We start from the raw sequence: 13,449 nt of genomic DNA, 5'->3' as shown, positions 1-13,449 counted from the left end.
TTTGGTTAATTTGACATGCAAGTACAATTATTTTGCAACATGCATAAATAGGCCACTTTACATTTGCCTAGCACATTTCTAAATCTTCCCACATAAGTCCTATTTAATAAAATTCACTTACAATTAACAAAATTCCAATATGAAATTTTTATACATGCATACATACATATAATAAGCATCAACTATGACGATTAATTATTTTTATGACTCGGTTTAGTGGTCCCGAAACCACTTTCCGACTAGGGTCACTTTAGGGCTGTCACAGCATGCAATCCTAAAGATAGGACGATATAAATCTGTCGAGTTAGAGTCAAATCTAATAAGGGAATCCATAGATCGAGTTAATACGACAATAGGGGTTTTAATTAGAAAGAGATTTCGATTAATCAACCTAGAGTCAGTTGTTTTTAGTCTTGAGAGAGATAATAACATAAACTAGGGATTTCTATGGATTAAGTCAAGTGAATAAATCGTCTAATTCAGAAGTAATAAGTGAAGTCTAGGTGGATTCTTCCTTGGGTATTGTCTTCTCCATCAGTTTTCTAAAAAGTATTTCCCAATTTTAATCTCTGTCGTAATCTTAGTTAATTAGATAATTAGTTTTAGTTTAAAAACATCCTTTAATTCTTAGGTTAAATAATAAAAAGATAGTAATTACTAGTACTTTTAGTCATCGTGGATACGATATTCCCGGTCTCACCATAACTATACTACTGTTCGATAGGTGAGCTTGCCTTAGTCGAATTTTTAGTTAGTTTCACGACAATCAAGTTTTTGGTGCCATTTTCGAGGACTAAGATATTAGGAACGCTTAATTTTTATTACTTTAGCCATTTTTTATTACAATTTAATTTTGTTTTTTTTTTGTTTTAATTACTAAATTTTCTTTTAGTTATTTTTGATAGGTTTTTATAGTTTATGACTAGAAGAAACCCGTCAGGACCTTTGCTTTTTGATAGTGAGATCGAGAGCAGAGCTCGAAGAAATCGAAGGGAAATAAGGCGAAGCCTACAATACATAGAGGAAGAGCGAGAGGGCGATATTCACACTAATACTAAGGAGATGGCTGAAAATCAAAATAATTTGCTACCTCCTGTGGTTACTGCAAATCTGGTAGATTAGAATCCCACTCCTCGTACTATGTATGATTATGCTAAACCTACTTTAGCAGGAAGTGAATCGAGTATAGTCAGACCTACTATTGCTGCAAATAATTTTGAACTGAAACCTAACACGATTCAAATGATACAACAGTTTGTTCAGTTTGATGGTTTGCAGGACGAGGATACAAACACTCATTTAGCAAATTTTCTGGAATTCTGCAACACCTTTAAGATTAATGGTGTTTCTGACGATGCCATTCACCTTCGGTTGTTTCCCATTTCATTAAGGAATAAGGCTAAATAGTGGTTGAACTCGTTACCATGAGGGTCAATCACCACTTGGGATCAAATGACCGAAAAATTTTTACTTAAATATTTTTCGCAGGGCTAAAACGACTAAATTAAGGAATGATATCTCTTCTTTTGTGTAGATAGATTTAGAAACACTTTATGATGCATGGGAGAGATACAAGGATCTATTGAGAAGGTGCCCCTATCATGGGTTGCCTTTTTGGCTACAAGTTCAAACCTTCCACAACAGTTTGAATCCCTTAACAAGGCAACTTATCGACGCAGCTGCTGGTGGAACTTTAAACAACAAAACACCTGAAGAGACTTATGAATTTATTAAAGAGATGTCACTGAATAACTATTAGTGCCAAGTCATGACAATGAAGCTGACAAAAGCAGCTAATGTTTTCAGCCTCGACATGATCACTATGCTATCTAACTAGGTAGAACTTTTAAATAAAAAGATTGATGGTTTGTATGGTTCTACTCAGGTACATCCAGTGATGAGGTGTGATTAAAATGGAGGAGGAATGCCCAAAATAGATTATCCATCCTTCAACTCTAGCACCGTGGAGGAACAAGTCCACTATATGGGTAATAATTCTAGACCTCAAAATAACCCGTATAGTAACACTTATAATGCCGGTTGGAGGAACCATCCCAATTTCTCGTGGGGTGGTCAGGGAAATCAAATGCCACAACATCCTTCAGGTTTTCAACAACCACCCTACCAACAAGAGAAGAAATCGAACCTTGAAGAGATGCTTACAAAATTCATCTCGGTGTCAGAAACTCATTTTTAGAATACAGAAATAGTGCTTAAGAATCGACAAGCATCAATTCAAGGGCTCGAAACTCAAATAAGACAACTTGCTAAGTTGATCTCTGAACGACCACAAGGTGGCCTACCAAGTAACACTGAAACTACCCCAAGGGAGCAACTTCATGCCATTACTGTGCACAATGATGAAGGGTTAGTTGAAGCTGAACCGAAACCAAGGCAAGACAATATGTAAGATAAAGGTAAGGTTGATGTAAGTAAAGAGAATAAACCTCATGTGCCATACCCCAATGCGACTAGGAAAGACCACACAAATGAAAAATTCGGTAAATTTCTTAAATTATTAAAAAAATTACATATTAACTTACCGTTTATTGAAGCTCTTTCACAAATTCCACGCACAGTTAAATTTTTAAAGGAGCTTTTAGCAAATAAATGAAAGTTAGATGATTCGTCACACGTAGAGCTAAACACAGTATGCTTAGATGATTCGTTACACGTAGAGTTAAACATAGTATGCTTAGCCATTTTGCAAAATAAGCTACCCAACAAATTGAAAGATCTAAGGAGTTTTGCTATTCCATATTTAATTGATAGTTTAAATATTAAGAATGTGTTGGCTGATCTAGGGGCGAGCATTAATGTCATACCTTATAAAATGTTTAAACAACTCGGTCTTGGGAAACCCAAACAAACTAGGATGAGCATTCAATTGGCAGATAAAACAATTAGATTTCCTAGGGGTATTATTGAAGACGTGCTTATCAATTCTCCTTGACATGGATGAGGATAGTGACGTACCTTTAATTTTAGGAAAGCCCTTTTTAGCAACTGCTAGAACTATCATAGATGTTGGCACAGGTGAATTGATACTTCGTGTAGGAGATGACACGATTAAACTTCAAGCTCGTGATTCTGCTAATATATCTAGTAATCGAGACGATTGTTTAAGTTCTGTTAACTCGAGTAATGTTAATGTAACACCCCGTACCCGAGACCGTTACCGGAGTCGAACACGAGGTGCTAACCGACTAATTCATTTACTTTCACAATCCATTTTAAAAATTTTCCAGGCAGTTGGCTAACTGCGTCACTGTCACTTTAAAAATCATATCTTGAGTTCCAAAACTCAAAAACCAGTTTCGTAATTTTTCCCTGAAACTAGACTCATATATGCATCTAAAAATTTATTTCTAGAATTTTTGGTTGGGCCAATTAGTACAGTTTATTAGTTAAAGTCTCCCCTATTACAGGGTGAGACTACACTGACCTTCATGCATTACGACCTGGATATCTCCCTGTACAGGGATTCAATACTGATTCCGTTTGTTTCTATAGAAACTAGACTCAAAGAGGAATCTATAAATATATGGCATGACTCCTAATTATCTCTGGTTAATTTGCAATGAATTTCCAAAGTCAGAACAGGGAATCCAGAAACCGTTCTAGCCCTGTTTCACGAGAACCTAAATATCTCTTAACATACAACTTATATGACCGATTTGTTTCTTCCATATGAAAGTAGATTCATCAAGGTTCATTTACATAATTTATTCACTATTTAATTAAATTCCTACTATTTTTAGTGATTTTTCACATCCACATCACTGCTGCTGCCAGCATCTATTTCTAGGGTAGACTTTCTCTAACACATAGTTTCTATGATTCAACTAACCCTTTTGCATATATAGTCCAAAATATAATCATGATGAACCATTCTAATGGCTGATCATTGCCAAACATTTCCTTGCCTCTTAATGAGCATATACATACTGAATGATTATAACATTATGCTCAAAACATTTATAAGCCATTTTCGCATGGCTATTCAAAATTTTACATACCAAGTTCAAACAAAACGTAATAGCCTATACATTAACCATGATATCCTCTCACTACTAGTCTATTCTATACATGCCATGAGATGTTCCAAAACATAGCAGTACCAAACAGTGGATACTGATAGTGTGACTAGTTGCTGACGATCCCCGAGCCTGTAGCTTCCAAATGAGATCTATAAAACAGAGGAAACAAAGTACACGGAGTAAGCATTACAATGCTTAGTAAGTTTCAAGCAGTGTCAACAGATAACAATCAAGTTATAACATAGTTGTTCGTATTTTTATTTCACTCTTCCTTCGGGCATACCACACCTTTATCCGAATATGCACATCTCATCATAATCATGGGAATAGTCTCATAGATTGCTCTCGTATACATCACATAACTACCTTATGGTTTAGTTTAAATCAAGCTCACATGTAAACTTGGAGTACATACCTGTTTAACCTTTCGCATTGCGTACATTTATAAGCAATTCTTAATACGAAGTCTTACCCGGACATAATCTCCACACGTAGTCATCGTGGTCGTGCCGGACATAATCTCCACACGTAGTCATCGGGTCTCACCCGGAACATATTTCCAAGTTTCATGTACACTTAATCACATGTTACAACATTCACATTAGCCATTCGGCTTTACCACATATATATATACACTTTCACATTCATCACGTCGGCCATTAGGCCTTATCACATATATATACATTTTCACATTCATCACATCGGCCATTAGGCCTCATCACATATATATACATTTTCACATTCATCACATCGGCCATTAGGCCTCATCACATATGTATACATTTTCACATTCATCACATCGGCCATTAGGCCTTATCACATATATTATTATGTACAGACTTGGTCTTGGCCAAATCTTCATCAATCATTTTCCAACGAATAATTCAATTTCACGCCATACTATCATTTCATATTCGAATACTCATAAACTTACAATTTCACAAATTTTGATATCAGAGATCCATCTAACACTCATGTATCATTTTACAATATCACAATTTAGAATTCAAGTATGGGATCAATCAATAGCTTATGAGCAACTAAAACAAGTTTTTATCCATGTTTACAACAAAATCACATATTAGCTCTGAGCTGTTTTCCTGAGCAATGGTCACTAAATTATTTATACCCGAGCTACAAGACTCCAAATCACTTGCCGTTAATTTTCTCAGAATATAGACTCATATATCTTCCATCCATGAAATTTTCAGAATTTTTGGTTTGGCCAATCAATACCAGATTTTTCTTAAAGTTTCCCTGTTTCACTTGTTTGACTAATCGACCACTCTTCGCTCTGAATTAAATTTTTCATTGTACAGAATTCATGTGTTCTATTTGATTCCATTTGAAACTAGACTCATTAAGGAGTCTCAGCATATAAATCTTATCCTACAACCATTTTTTACAAATTATAATGATTTTCCAAAAACAAAACAGGAATTTGAGTCAATCCGACACTGTCTCACAAAACTTTAAATATACCTTTATAGGAAATTCCTTTGCTTACATAGTTTCTTTTATAAGACACTAGACTCAATAAGCTTCATTTTGATATTTTATTCAACTTGAACTCGCCTTCTACAATTTTTGGTGTAATTTCAAAGTTACAATACTGCAGTAACTCAAATCTGTCAAGACTAGTTCGGCACTTAAACTATATAAATTCATCCTTCTCGCTACTAAGTTTATACGATCTTTAAGTATACTAAAGTAAAGTTCAAACACTTGAGAACTTACCTCGGATCTGTTGAACAATTTCAAAACGGCTATTCAATTACATTCGCCTTCCCGCTATACAAGATTGATTCCTTGAGATCGTGAACTAAATCAACCAATTTAACAACTCAATTTACATTCGCAATGTCATCACATACATAACAAAATTAGATTCATTTCTTAAACCATCCCGCAAATCACCTTCCAAGAACCTTGATTTACTTTAAGCTAAACCACTTCATGGTATACATATACACATTCGGCTAATATAAACAAGGTTAGCACTTAGCCGAAATAATTTCTTTAACATTTTAAATTTCATTCGGTCTAATCTCCATATCAACTATTAATTCACAATAAGAATCAAATCCAAAATCAGCTACTATAATATATATCTAAATGCCATGTAGCTACTTAGTTGATTATCAATTATCACTTAATTCACATATTAACACATAACATCTCACATTAGCAATTCATTTGTATTATTAGAATACAAGCTCAACATGCAACCTCATCCCTTTAGTTTTCCATTCAATAATCAAACACAAAGATCACATGTCTAACTCACTATCCAATCTTGATTTCTAACACAAATACTCTCCCTTAACCGAATGTCCATAACCACTTTACAAAACATTTTCACTTCGAACTAAAATAATACCTTATAATCAACTTATAATCGGCAATTACAATCTAATCATCTCTAATTTCTAACACCTTAACCACATTTTCATATAATTTTAAAGAAAATTACTATCTTAAGCTCAATTTAGCACTCATTTAGCACTTCAACATAGCCGATTGTCATTAAGCAATTAAGCCACATCTATTCAATTTTTTTACTAAGCTCAACTTATCTATAATCAACCTTCAATACACTAAAGCATCAAAAACAACATCAAAAAAAATACAAACATCCATGACCGAATGTCATCTTCATAAATTTAAAAAAACATTTGCCATGAGCTAGCTTCTATACTTGATGACCACTCCAAATATACAAAGATTTTCAATGAAAGAGCATTAACATACCTTAATCCCCCTTTTTAGCCTTTTACTTGAAAATTTCAACTTAGAAGCAAACTAATTTCATGGTTTTCCACTACATGCAGCCGACCTCTCCTCTCTAGCTTCCCTTGCAAGAGACAAGGAAGCAAGATAGAAAATAATGTTGAAGTCTTTCTTTCTTCCCTTCACGGCAATGGAGGGGGGGAGACAACTTTGGTTTCTCCTCCCACTCCCTTCTTTTTTTATTATTCTTCCCACACATTTTAGCATAATATGTCTATAATATGCCTTACCCCATAGCATGGCCGGCCACCATTTAGATTTTTGGCTAATTTGACCTGCAAGTCCCTCATGTCAATAACTCATGCATTATTTGGCCACTTTAAATTTCACCTATCACATTTTTAAGTCCTATCACATGGGTCCTTTCTTATAAATTAACACCTAATTGATAAAATCAAGGCACGAAATATTCACACATACAAATCCCACATATAATAAGCACAGAATATAACATCTAATTATTTTTGTGACTCGGTTTTGTGGTCCCGAAACCACTTTCCGACTAGGGTCACATTAGGGGTGTCACAGTTAAGGCGCAACTTCTTTGCAGGAATCCCTTAGGAAGAACGTGATAGAGCCTCATTCTAATCCATACAACAAAAACAGAATGACTCATGAAGAACGAAGGCTTCAGATCGATGAACTAGACGAATGGCAAACACATGTCAAGGAGAAACCAAAATCACACAATGAATCAAAGCGACCACGATAAGCGTAGGGATGAAACAAAGCAATTTAAGGTTGGGGACAAAGTATTGTTAGATGAAATAGACCTTCGAATTGCTACTTCAGAGCACAATACAAATGGAGCGATTCCCTTCACGGTATTAAATACCTTCCCACATGGAACAGTCGAGGTAACACATACTGAATTCGAAACTTTCAAGGTAAATAATACTCGACTTAGACCTTATTTTGATAAAATTGATACCAGAGGTGAGGATTTTCAAATCCTCAAGCCACCATGACCACATGAAATTGAGGTAAGTCGAGCTTAGAATTTAAATAAGCACTTCTTGGGAGGCAACTAGAGCACTAACACCACTAACTAGTTTATTTTATCTATTTTTCATGTTTTTATGCAGGAACAGTGACCTACATGGCCTGGGCACATGGGCGTGTCCTTGGCCGTGTGGAAACATGGCTAAAAAAATCCCCAAGTATCGAGCTATATGGATAAAGCCACACGAGCGTGCGGCATGACCGTGTGGTGTGTCTTAGGCCATGTGAAAACTGAAGCTAAATTTTCAAATTTTAAATAAGTTAGGGAGCTACACGGGTAAGGCACATGGGTGTGGGAGAAGGGAACAATATTGCACACGACCATGCGATACGGCCGTGTGACGAATGGGCATCCAATATTCATGATTAACACGGGCTAAACTTAAGCCACACAACCGTGTCTCTTTTAAAACCCCCAACCCTAACATTTTTTGTCTTCTTCTTCTCAAATTTCCCTACCCCAAGCCCTAGCCGTCGCAACCCCCTCCACACTCTGGCCACCGCCCACCCCTTCTTTTCCTTTCCTTTCTTTTCCCCTCCCATCTCAGCCCCACGCCCACATCCCCCCTCCCCCTCACGAGGACCCACACCCACCCCACCACCATCGAGTCATCGACCTCCTGCTGCCACTTTGACCGATATATCTGAGTGACTCACTAACTTCGAGCAACAATGTTTTGTGAGGTTCGACAGCATCGAGGCAACGTTGCAGTAGATCTACCAGCACTTCCACATCTCGACACCACCACCACCACCTCGTGATGCTAACGCATCTGATGATGAGGACCTCTGAGTCTATTTATTTTATTTTATTTTTTTATTATTTTCATTTTTCTCTTATTTATTTTTTCTTAAAACTTATGTTTTATATTATGAACTATGTTTTTCTTTATGGTTATTATTAAGTAACCCATTAATTCTCTTCCACAGTTGTGTTTATTTTCTTACTAGTAACTCAGAATCATGCCTTTCATTAGCCTTATCTACAATTCTAGCTTTCGCTATTCCAAGGATTTCATCCAAAAATTCAGGGCAGATTCACTTTTCTCCCTCTCTTTTGATACTATGTTTATTTTGTTATTATCTATCTTTGTACATTGAGAACAATGTACATCTTAAATGTGGGGAGATTATTTATATGATTATCAGAAAATCCCTAAATTTTTATCTCGTTCTCAAATAATTTTCTCATATTATTATTAGAGTGAATTCTAATTGATTTATAATTTTATTGATATGTCTTGAATTAAATCATAGGTAATTGTGCATTAATTGTTTAAACTCTAAGACATTAGAGGTTCAAACATGATACGTTGACTTTTGAGAATTAAAATTGCTAGGTTGTTTCCCCGAATTGAGGTATGATCTTGAAGTTTTGAATTTACAGGATTGACATCAAATACTCATAATTTTCGTGAGATTTTGAGCCTTTTAGAGCATATATTTTTCTTGCTCACTTATTTTATTGGTTATGAGTGCGTCAACATTGATTGTTATTCTAGAACTTGCCTCGATTATGCATGTCAAGACCACACCTTTGATTTGATATACTGAGATGATAAAGGCACCTAGGTCTTAACCCACTTATCCCACAAAAAGCCTACCTTCATAATTAACCCTTAGTGAACCCTTTTGAGCTTAACAAACCATTTCTTAATTCACCCTGACTTTTAACCCCTATATCATATATATATTTTTTGATTCGTTGAGAATTTTTCCTACCTTCATAATTAACCCTTAGTGAACCCTTTTGAGCTTAACAAACCATTTCTTAATTCACCCTGACTTTTAACCCCTATATCATATATATTTTTTGATTTGTTGAGAATTTTTCCTATTTTATTGATTCCTTTTTTTTTCGAGATTTGATTTGGTTAATTGCCTAACTATCTTCTTCCATTTTACTTGTATAATTCTCTCTCGTTACTTGTTCTTATTCTTAAAAAAAAAATTATATGTTGATTATCATTAGTTCTTTGTTTGAGCTTAAATATTCAATTCCATATTCTGAGAAGAAGCTCATGTTTATCTTTAATAAATTCGATTGATGTAATTATTTAGTGTTAGTTTATTTTTCTAGTTGAGTAATTTATCAATTCGATCTCGATTCTAACCTTCTTTTTCAGCCTTTATCCACACCTTTAACCCAAGCCCCGTTACAACCCTTTAAAGACCTTTTGATTTGTGTATCATCTCATAGAAAGTGGTGGATATTCGATTTTCATGCAAGCCTATGGTAATAACTTTTCATGTTTGACTAATGAGTGCTTAATTATTGAACCTTAAACACTTTGAGTGATTTGAGTGAATCTTTAGTCAGGATGTCAACCCTCGTCGATTTGGAATTAAAGGTAATTACTTAGATAAAGGGGGATACCTATGATTTTATGATTAAAATGCTCAACTTGGATTGTGTGAAACTTTGATGTTTTTTTAGTTAAACTTTCAATATATGATTACTTGTGGTTTACTTAGATACATTATTAATGAGAATTATAAGTTGAGAAGAATTTATTTTAATTGAGAGTTGAGGATTTTTCTTGAGGACAAGCAAATGCTTAAGTGTGGGGATATTTGATAAACCATAATATATACATATTTTTTACCCTATGTTTAACATATTTATGGATGATTTTTCCTTAGTTTCATTGAATTCGATGCTCCTAATCCATTAAATTCATGTTTTATACTTAGGCGAGCATAAGAAGGTAAAAAAATCAAGAAATGGGCCAAAAATAGACAAAATGGGCCTAATTCAGTATTTCACACGGCTCAGGCACCTCCACACAGGTAAAACACTGCCCGTGTGAGGCACACAGGTAGGCCACACGCCCGTGTGTCATGGCCGTGTTGACTAAAAACCAAGTCAAAATTACACACGACCTAAGGACCTTCACACGAGCGTGGCACACGGTCGTGTCCCTGTCGAGCCCACGTCTAATTCTACTCAGAAAAGGCTAATTTTAAGGGTTTGGAAGCATTCCAAAGTCTATATAAACACCTTTAAAAAGGGGACACACAGAGTAGAAGGCAGAAAATACTCAAGATAACCATCAGAATCAGCTTAGAAGCAGGATCTACTTCAAGACTAAAGATCTCCATCCAATTTCCTTAGAAGTTCTTTGGTTTCTTTATGTTTTGTTGTTTTCCCAATTTTGAGATGTTTTCCATTATTATGAACTAAACTCCCTAAATACCTAAGGGAGATGAAACCTAAGACGAATCTTGTTACTATTTGAATTATATGATAAATACTTGTTCTTATTCTTAATTGTGAGTTTTAACCCTTGCTTTAATATTCCAAGATATTAATTCAGGTTTTTGATGTGCTTATTCAGTGGAGCAAAAGTCCCTGTTTAAGAGTAGATAATTCATAATTAAGCAGAGTTGCATGCAATCCTAAAGATAGGACGACATAAATCTGCCGAGTTAGAGTCAAATCTAATAAGGGAATCCATAGATCGAGTTAATGCGACAATAGGGGTTTTAATTACAAAGAGATTTCGATTAATCAACCTAGAGTCAGTTGTTTTTAGTCTTGAGAGAGATAATAACATAAACTAGGGATTTCTACGAATTAAGTCAAGTGAATAAATCGTCTAATTCAGAAGTAATAAGTGAAGTCTAGGTGGATTCTTCCTTGGGTATTCTCTTCTCCATCAGTTTTCTAAAAAGTATTTTCCAATTTTAATCTCTGTCGTAATCTTAGTTAATTAGATAATTAGTTTTAGTTTAAAAACATCCTTTAATTCTTAGGTTAGATGATAAAAAGATAATAATTACTAGTACTTTTAGTCCTCGTGGATACGATATTCCCGGTCTCACTATAACTACACTACTGTTCGATAGGTGCGCTTGCCTTAGTTGAATTTTTAGTTAGTTTCACGACCATCAACTGCCTATGGTGATTTCGTCTATGTTTGCTTAGAGGCATGTAAGGAAAGGTTGTGAAGCTTACCTTGCTTATGTGTTGAATACAAAGATGTCTGAATTGAAAATTGAATCAGTGCCAATAGTTTGTGAATATCCGGATGTGTTCCCGGAGGAGTTGCCAGGATTACCACCGGTCAGAGAAGTGGAGTTTGCTATTTATTTAGTACCTGGGACTTCACCGATATCGATCGATCTGTATAGGATGGCTCCAATCGAGTTAATTGAAAGCTCAGTTGCAAGAGTTGACAGATAAGGGTCTTGCAAGACCGAGTTTTTCTCCCTAGGGTGCTCCAGTGTTATTTGTAAAGAATAAAGACAGATCTATGAGACTTTGTATTGATTACTGATAGCTCAACAAGGTGACTATTAAGAACAAGTATCCTTTACCGAGAATTGATGACTTATTTGATCAGTTGAAAGGAGCAACGATATTCTCGAAGACTGATTTGAGATCTAGCTACTATCAGTTGAGAGTTAAAGAGTCGGATGTGCCGAAAACTACTTTTGGGACATGGTATGGCTACTATGAATTTCTTGTTATGCCTTTCGAATTAACTAATGCAGCTGCTATTTTTATGGACTTGATCAATCGAATTTTTCGATCGTATTTAGATAAGTTTGTGGTTATGTTTATAGATGATATTCTAATTTATTCTTGAGATGAGTCCAAACATGTCGAGCACTTGAGAACTGTATTGCTGACATTAAGGGGTACAAAATTATTTGCTAAATTCAATAAATGAGAGTTTTGGCTCCGAGAAGTCAGATTTTTGGGACATATCATTTCAGGTGTTGGTATTCGGGTTGATCCAAGTAAGATTTCGACAATCGTTGATTGGAAACCGCCAAGGAATGTATCTGAAGTTAGAAGCTTTTCGGGTTTAGCAGCTTATTACCGACGTTTTGTTAAAGGATTTTTGATAATTGCTACTCCTTTGACCAAGTTGTTGCAAAAAGATGTAAATTTTGCATGGTCTGAAAAATGTCAGCAAAGTTTTGAGAACTTGAAAGCATTACTAATTGAGGCACCAATTTTAGTACAACCTGAATCGGGAAAAGAATTTGTAATTTATAGTGACGCTTCATTGAATAGTTTGGGTTGTGGGTGGATACAAGAGGGCAAAGTGGTAGCTTACGCCTCGAGACAGTTGAAACTACACGAGAAGAATTATCCGACACACGACTTGGAATTGGCCGCCATCGTTTTTCCTTTGAGGATTTGGCAACATCATCTGTACGATAAGAAATGCCATATTTTTACAGATCATAAGAGTTTAAAATATTTGATGACTCAGAAATATCTGAACTTGAGACAACGGAGATGGCTTGAGTTACTGAAGGATTATGAACTAGTGATCAACTATCATCTGGGAAAGGTGAATGTAGTTCCAGATGCTTTGAGCAAAAAGTCCTTGTTTGATTTGAGAGCTATGGATACGAGATTGACCTTGTCTAATGATGGTTCGATTTTGACCGAGTTGAGAGCTAGATCGGTATTTATTTAGCAAATTTTGAAGCTCAGAAAAATGATAGTGAATTGCAAGCCAAAAGAGTTCAGTGTGAATCAGGTAGTGATACAGACTTTTGGATCGGTTCAGATGATTGTTTGATGTTCCGGAATAGAGTATGTGTACCGAAAAATTATGAACTTATTCAAAAAAATTTACACGAGGCACACAATGGT

The 13,449-nt window shown here is 35.3% G+C and overlaps 1 non-coding gene across 1 annotated transcript; it reads right to left on the bottom strand.

Moving 5' to 3' along the window:
* Nucleotides 1-1,501: 1,501 nt before the first annotated feature.
* LOC128281962 (small nucleolar RNA R71) lies at nucleotides 1,502-1,608 on the bottom strand. Its single transcript, XR_008272260.1, has one exon. It is a non-coding gene; the product is annotated as a small nucleolar RNA R71 (small nucleolar RNA).
* Nucleotides 1,609-13,449: the final 11,841 nt, after the last annotated feature.

The sequence above is a fragment of the Gossypium arboreum genome, chromosome 1 (assembly GCF_025698485.1).
Source record: "Gossypium arboreum isolate Shixiya-1 chromosome 1, ASM2569848v2, whole genome shotgun sequence".
NCBI lineage: Eukaryota > Viridiplantae > Streptophyta > Magnoliopsida > Malvales > Malvaceae > Gossypium > Gossypium arboreum.
This window is presented reverse-complemented; position numbering and strand designations above follow the sequence as displayed.